Source organism: Canis lupus, chromosome 12, assembly GCF_011100685.1.
Source record: "Canis lupus familiaris isolate Mischka breed German Shepherd chromosome 12, alternate assembly UU_Cfam_GSD_1.0, whole genome shotgun sequence".
Lineage (NCBI taxonomy): Eukaryota > Metazoa > Chordata > Mammalia > Carnivora > Canidae > Canis > Canis lupus.
The window spans coordinates 58,376,955-58,382,954 of NC_049233.1; positions in this window are offsets into that span (position 1 = coordinate 58,376,955).

Sequence of the window (6,000 nt, forward strand, 5' to 3'; positions counted from 1 at the left end):
CTCTCTCTCTCTGTGACTATCATGAATAAATAAATAAAATCTTTAAAAAAAAAATGCCATCTAAGTCTTGTTTCTGGTAATGGTAATTTGGGTAACCCAGATTAACCCTCCCACTGAAAACAATAAAATATGCTGAACAAATGTTTATATGTATATGTATGAATATGTGTGTGTTTATGTATACAGCAATTTAAAAATCAAGATCTGAAAAGTTACTGGGCCCTCCTTGACCAGTGTATGGATGTGATCCTGTAATGGGGAGGTAAGCAGAATATTGAAGCACCAAGGCTGTCTTTATCCAGAAGGCACTTATTGCTGCCACAGCTATTTGAGCTCTGGTTCCACAGAGAAGTCAAGGCCCACAGCCTACTAAGGTGGAAAATTTTTCAGGAGAACCCTTCCTCTGAACTGGAGCCCCAGGGGCTACATCCCCAGGTATGGAGGAACTGGATTTAGATTTAGATTTTTCTCTCCTACCTCTGCAACATTTGGGAGCTGCCTTGCTATCTTTGGGATGGAGAAGAAAATGGGTCTCTGGGGCTGTGGCTTCCAGAGAATCCTTTTTTAGGAAGGTCCAGAAGAATTCTCTCTCAGATTTGCACCTGAGTAGGCAAAGCCTAATGACTCTCAAGAATTGAACTTAGCCTGATCTAGTCCAGGAGTGTGAAGCCCCTTAGGTACCAGGCAGATGCAAATGCAAATCCCTTTTGAAGGGGAAAGCAGTTATTCTAAGGCCCCAGAAAACTCTTAAAATATTTTTTAAGGTTAATGGCCAACAAGCAGTCAAAGATGTAAGCATTGCTTATACACCTGCTTGAAATGGATTAGACTTAAAAGTAAGACTCTAAACTGTAAAACTGCAAGAAAATGTAGGGGAAAAGCTCCTCAACACTGGTCTTGACAACAGTTTTTTTAAAATGATACCAAAAGTGCAAGGAACAAAAGCAAAAGTAAATAAGTGAGACTACATCAAACCAACAAGCTTCTGAGCAGCAAAAGAAACAATCAGGCAACATATGGAATGACAGAAAGTATTTGCAGACATTCCATCTGATAAATGGTTTTTATAAGAAGTATATAAGGAACTCATACAATCCAATAGTAAAATATAAATGGTATGATTAAAAGATAAAGGATTTGAATATATCATATTTCCAAAGAAGACGTACAGATGGCCAACAAGCACATGAAAAGATGCTCAACAGCACTAAGTATCAGGGAAATGCAAATTAAAACCACAATGAGATCACCTCACACATGTTAAAATGGCAAAAATAAAAAAGACAGGAAATAACAAGTGTTGGCAAGGATATGGAGAAAAGGGAAATTTTTTGCACTATTGGAAGAAATGTAAATTAGTACAGCCACTGTGGAAAACAATATGGAGTTTCCTCAATAAATTGGAATAGAATTACTATAAGATCCAGCAATCACAATCCTGGGTATATATCTAAAGAAAAGGAAATCAGTATCTCAAAGAGATATTTGTATTGTCATGTTCATGGTAGGGTTACTTACAACTACCAAGACATGGAAACAATCTGATGGATGAATGGATAAAGAAAATATCACACACACACACACACACACACACACACACACACACACACTATTCAGTCATGAAAAAGAAGGAAATCCTGCCTTTTATGACAACATGGACGGAACTTGAGAGTATTATGCTAAGTGAAATAAGTCAGAGAGAAAGAGAAATAGTGTATGTTCTCATTTATATATGAAACCTAAAAAATCTCAGCTCAGAAATAAAATGATGGGTAGTAGTAAAAGGAAAGGGGAAATTGCTGTTCAATGGATATAAAGTTTTAGTCGTCAAGATGACAAGATTCTAGAGATCTGTGTAACATTGCTTATTCAATATTCAACACTACTGTTCACTTAAAAATTTGTTAAGAGGATTGATAACTTGTGTTATGTGGTTTTTAAAATCAGGATAATAATAAAAAATATGTGAAAGGACAAAATGAATGTTTGAGATATGGGGCAGAGTGACTCTTACATGTTCTAGATGGAGTATTTCAGTCAGTAGCCTATTAGTAAAATATGTTCACAAAAAACAAAAGGTAACATGGAAATTGGGAAAAAAGGATTATATTAAGGTAGCAAAAAGGCAACCCTCACAGGATATTTCTAAGACATATAGCCAACAAAAGGCTCTTGTTTAAAATATGTAAAATATGTATATAAACCAATAAGAAAAATAGAGACAGCTCAAGAGAAAAATGGCCATATACTTCAATAGGCATTTACAAAACAGGTATCTAACGGTCAATAAACATAAGATATTCAGTATCATTGGTAATAAGGAAAAGGAGAATCAAAACCACAATGGGATAGCTACACATAGCTACTAGAATGGTAAAAACTTTCAAGTCTGAGAATTCCAAGTGTTGGTGAGCCACAGAAACAACCCCAATATCAGTATAAATTGATATACCGCTGTGGAAAATAAGGAGGCATTATTTATTATAGTTGAACATATACATATTATTCTGTGACCCAGAAACTTCCCCAGAGATGGGATATACCTAGAGACTCATGTTTATATGTACTAGGATGAGTGCTCTTGAGTGTTCACCAAAATATTTATTTTAAATGTCTTAAAATAGTTAAAATGCCCATTAACACTGTGATGGATAAATCAATTGTGATAAACTCACACAGCGAGATGCTTCACAGTACTACAGGAAACAGACTACAAGTACACACAATAGCATGGATGAATCTAATGACTTAAGGTTAGGCAAAAGCAACAATTCATACAGTATGATTCCATTTACACAGAATTTAAAGACACGAGCAAAACTAATCTACATAATTAGGGACAGAGATAATAATGGTAAACATATGAAGAAAAGCAAAGGAGTGATAACTGGAAAAGTCATATTGATGGGAGGGTTTTATGTATGGCTCTGCAGGTTATATTAACAGTAAAAATAAGTTTTTAAAATGCAGTCTGATATCTAACCATATGGTTTCAAGGCAATCACCTAAATCTCTGTTGTTTCTTCTTTATTAGTACTTACCTTATGCTTGAGTTTTCTACTTTGCCTCTGTGTTCTTTTATTTTTCTATCCTGTTATTTCAGACATTAAAAATCAGCTAATATAAATGTTAACTTTGATTGCATTTCTGTTATGCTGAAGTTTGATGTCAAAAGATAGCAAAAATTTTGCAAAAGAGCCATTTTCAGGCAAAACAGTTATATATGACTGGCTGAACTCATTGAATAATCTCACACAGAGAGACATATTCACAGTCAGGCACCTCATGTTGTTTTAAAAGCAACAAATGCAGCTATTTGAAAAAGCCAAGATGACTAATTTATTTCAGTTTTCATTATGTTATTTAGATCACGAAAAACCAATGCTTAAGAAAGATTTGGGGGGGAATATGCAAAAATCTAGTGTTTAATAGGTGCAAATGAACTTTAGGACAATTGTTTAAGTATTTCCACAAGTTCAAGAAAGAAAATATGGATTATATATTCAAAATAATAGGTTTGGGGAACATATATGCATTTTTCGAAATGATGATTTAAATTTAAGACGTAGGTAAACATTTTCCAATGAATTATGTATAGCAGTATCTGTTATCTCCCAAATAATTTATGTATTTAATTATCTCTTCTCCAAATACAATCTACAGGAGACTCCCCAAGTTTTAGCCAACAGTCATGCTAATAAGTATGTTTCTAAGACTAATGGCCTCATGTCTAACATTTCGGAGTATAAATGAAATGGCTACGTGTTTTTTTTTTTAACATTTAATAAAATAATTTGCAAGTCAGAAGGCTCACCTCTGATTGACAACTCCTGGACTATTAAAATATCAGCCCAAATCTCTTCAGCCTCACACTTCCATCTCTCTCTACCTCTTCCTTTATTTATCACCCAGCCCTCAAGTTCGCTGATGAAGACAGGTACTTCAGAGAGTGGGAAAATAAGTTATCCATAAAAGAATACTATGTGTGGAAAGAGCTCTGGAACTAAACTGTAACCTTTAATCTAAAACCTTTGCTCATGTTATTAAAAACCTGACAAGGTGAAGAGCCCTGTTACCTTGGCAGTTACAGTTTTTCTCCTGATGTCAACTAAAACCTTTGTGTAGGGTCTCCTGTAAATGTTGGAATTCAAAACAAAGGCAAATTGGTGCATCTGTAAAAATTCTATACAATTAAAATTTTATGAATCCTTCTGTCATATTTATAAGAAATTAATTACTTAACAATTCACCTAATTTCAAATTTGAGACATGCATCAGTTGAATAATAAAACTTCTTGTCCTTTATCTCCTCTTGTTAGCTGTGGCCAGTAGTGGCCTGCTTTCCCTCTAGGTATATGAACATGAGAAAAGCTAAACATGAAAAACTACTGGCCAGCAATACTTGGTGCTTCATAAAGCTCAGCAAGTACCATATTTTTATGTTATCCTTAATAGACACTGTTGATTAGTTAAGTATAAAGAAACAAAATATTAATTCACTGATGGTTGATAAATATTAGCTGTGGAAAAAGTTTTAAACTTTATTTAAATTATGTTCATATTTTAAATGTTGTTAATATTTACTCAGAAGGCTTTTTAAAATTTTTTTAGAATCTTTTAAACAAAGAATCTCTCAATTCTTAAGTAAGATTTCACTATATCTAAAGGCCATTTTCATCCAGGAAAACCCTGAAAACCAGTGCTTTCTGTGGCTGATTTATTTTGCTTAGCGTGAAACTCTAGCTCCATCCACATCATTGCAAATGGCAAAATTTCATTCTTTTTTTTATGGCTGGATAATATTTCTTTACATATATATACATGCAGCTTTAACCATTTATCAGTCAGAGGACATTTAGGCTCTTTCTGTACTTTGGCTATTCTAGATAATACTGCTATAAACATCAGGATGCATTTAACTCATGTAGAACTTAAGAAAACAAAACAAATCATCATAGGGAGAAGAAAAGAGAGGCAAACCAAGAAACAGACTAACTATAGAGAATGAACTGATGATTATCAGAGGGGAGATGGTGGTGGGATCAATAAAATAGGTGATGGGGATGAAGGAGTGCACTTGTTTGATGAGTACTGGGTGTTGTACCTAAGTGTTGAATCACTAAAATGTACACCTAAAATAAATACTACACTATATGTTAACCAATTGGAATTTAAATAAAAATTAAAAAGAAAAGGAAGACCAATATTTAAATAAGATTAACTTAGGGGCATCTGGGTAGTTCAGTTGGTTAAACACCTGACTCTCGGTTTCGGCTCAGGGACATTGAGATTGAGCCCCACGTGGGGCCCTGTGCTGGCACAGAGCCTGCTTAAGATTTTCTCTCTCACTCTCCCTCTGTCCCCCACCCCCCCCCCCACACACACTCTGTTCACGTTCACTCTTTCTCTGTCAAAAAAAAATATATATAACATTTTTTAAAAGATTAACTTAATAAATACTCCTTTGCAGAAAACTATCTGCATTGTCTCTATATGTTCTCCTGTGGTACCTCTATGGTAAACCGGTCCACCCAGGTATTAAATGAAAGTACTTTTCCCTCAAAAGTTCTAGGTGTAAAACTCTTTCTCATTTATTAAATTGCAAGTTTTGACACTTACTGAAAATCTAACTCCAGAAAAGTGGTCCTAAATAGTTGAAGACATCTTTTTGTCGGAAGATATTCTTAAAAAAAAAAAAGGAAATTTATGCTTGTGAGGTTGGTGTTGAGAGAAGACTGACAGTGTCAGTTTAATGTATTCTGATTCACATCGTTCATCTATGTACACTGACATCTTCATACATACACAATTTATTCATGATGACTAGGACAAGCAAAAGGAGGAATGGATATAAAGGAAATTAGATTTTTTTAAAGAAAAAAAAGACGGTGTTAAGAAGTGTGAAAGGTGTTAAGAAAATGTACATGGTAAAGAGCATGATGTAGAGAATAAATCAAAAGAACAGATGATGAATTTACTTACATTGCAGTGATATTTCAC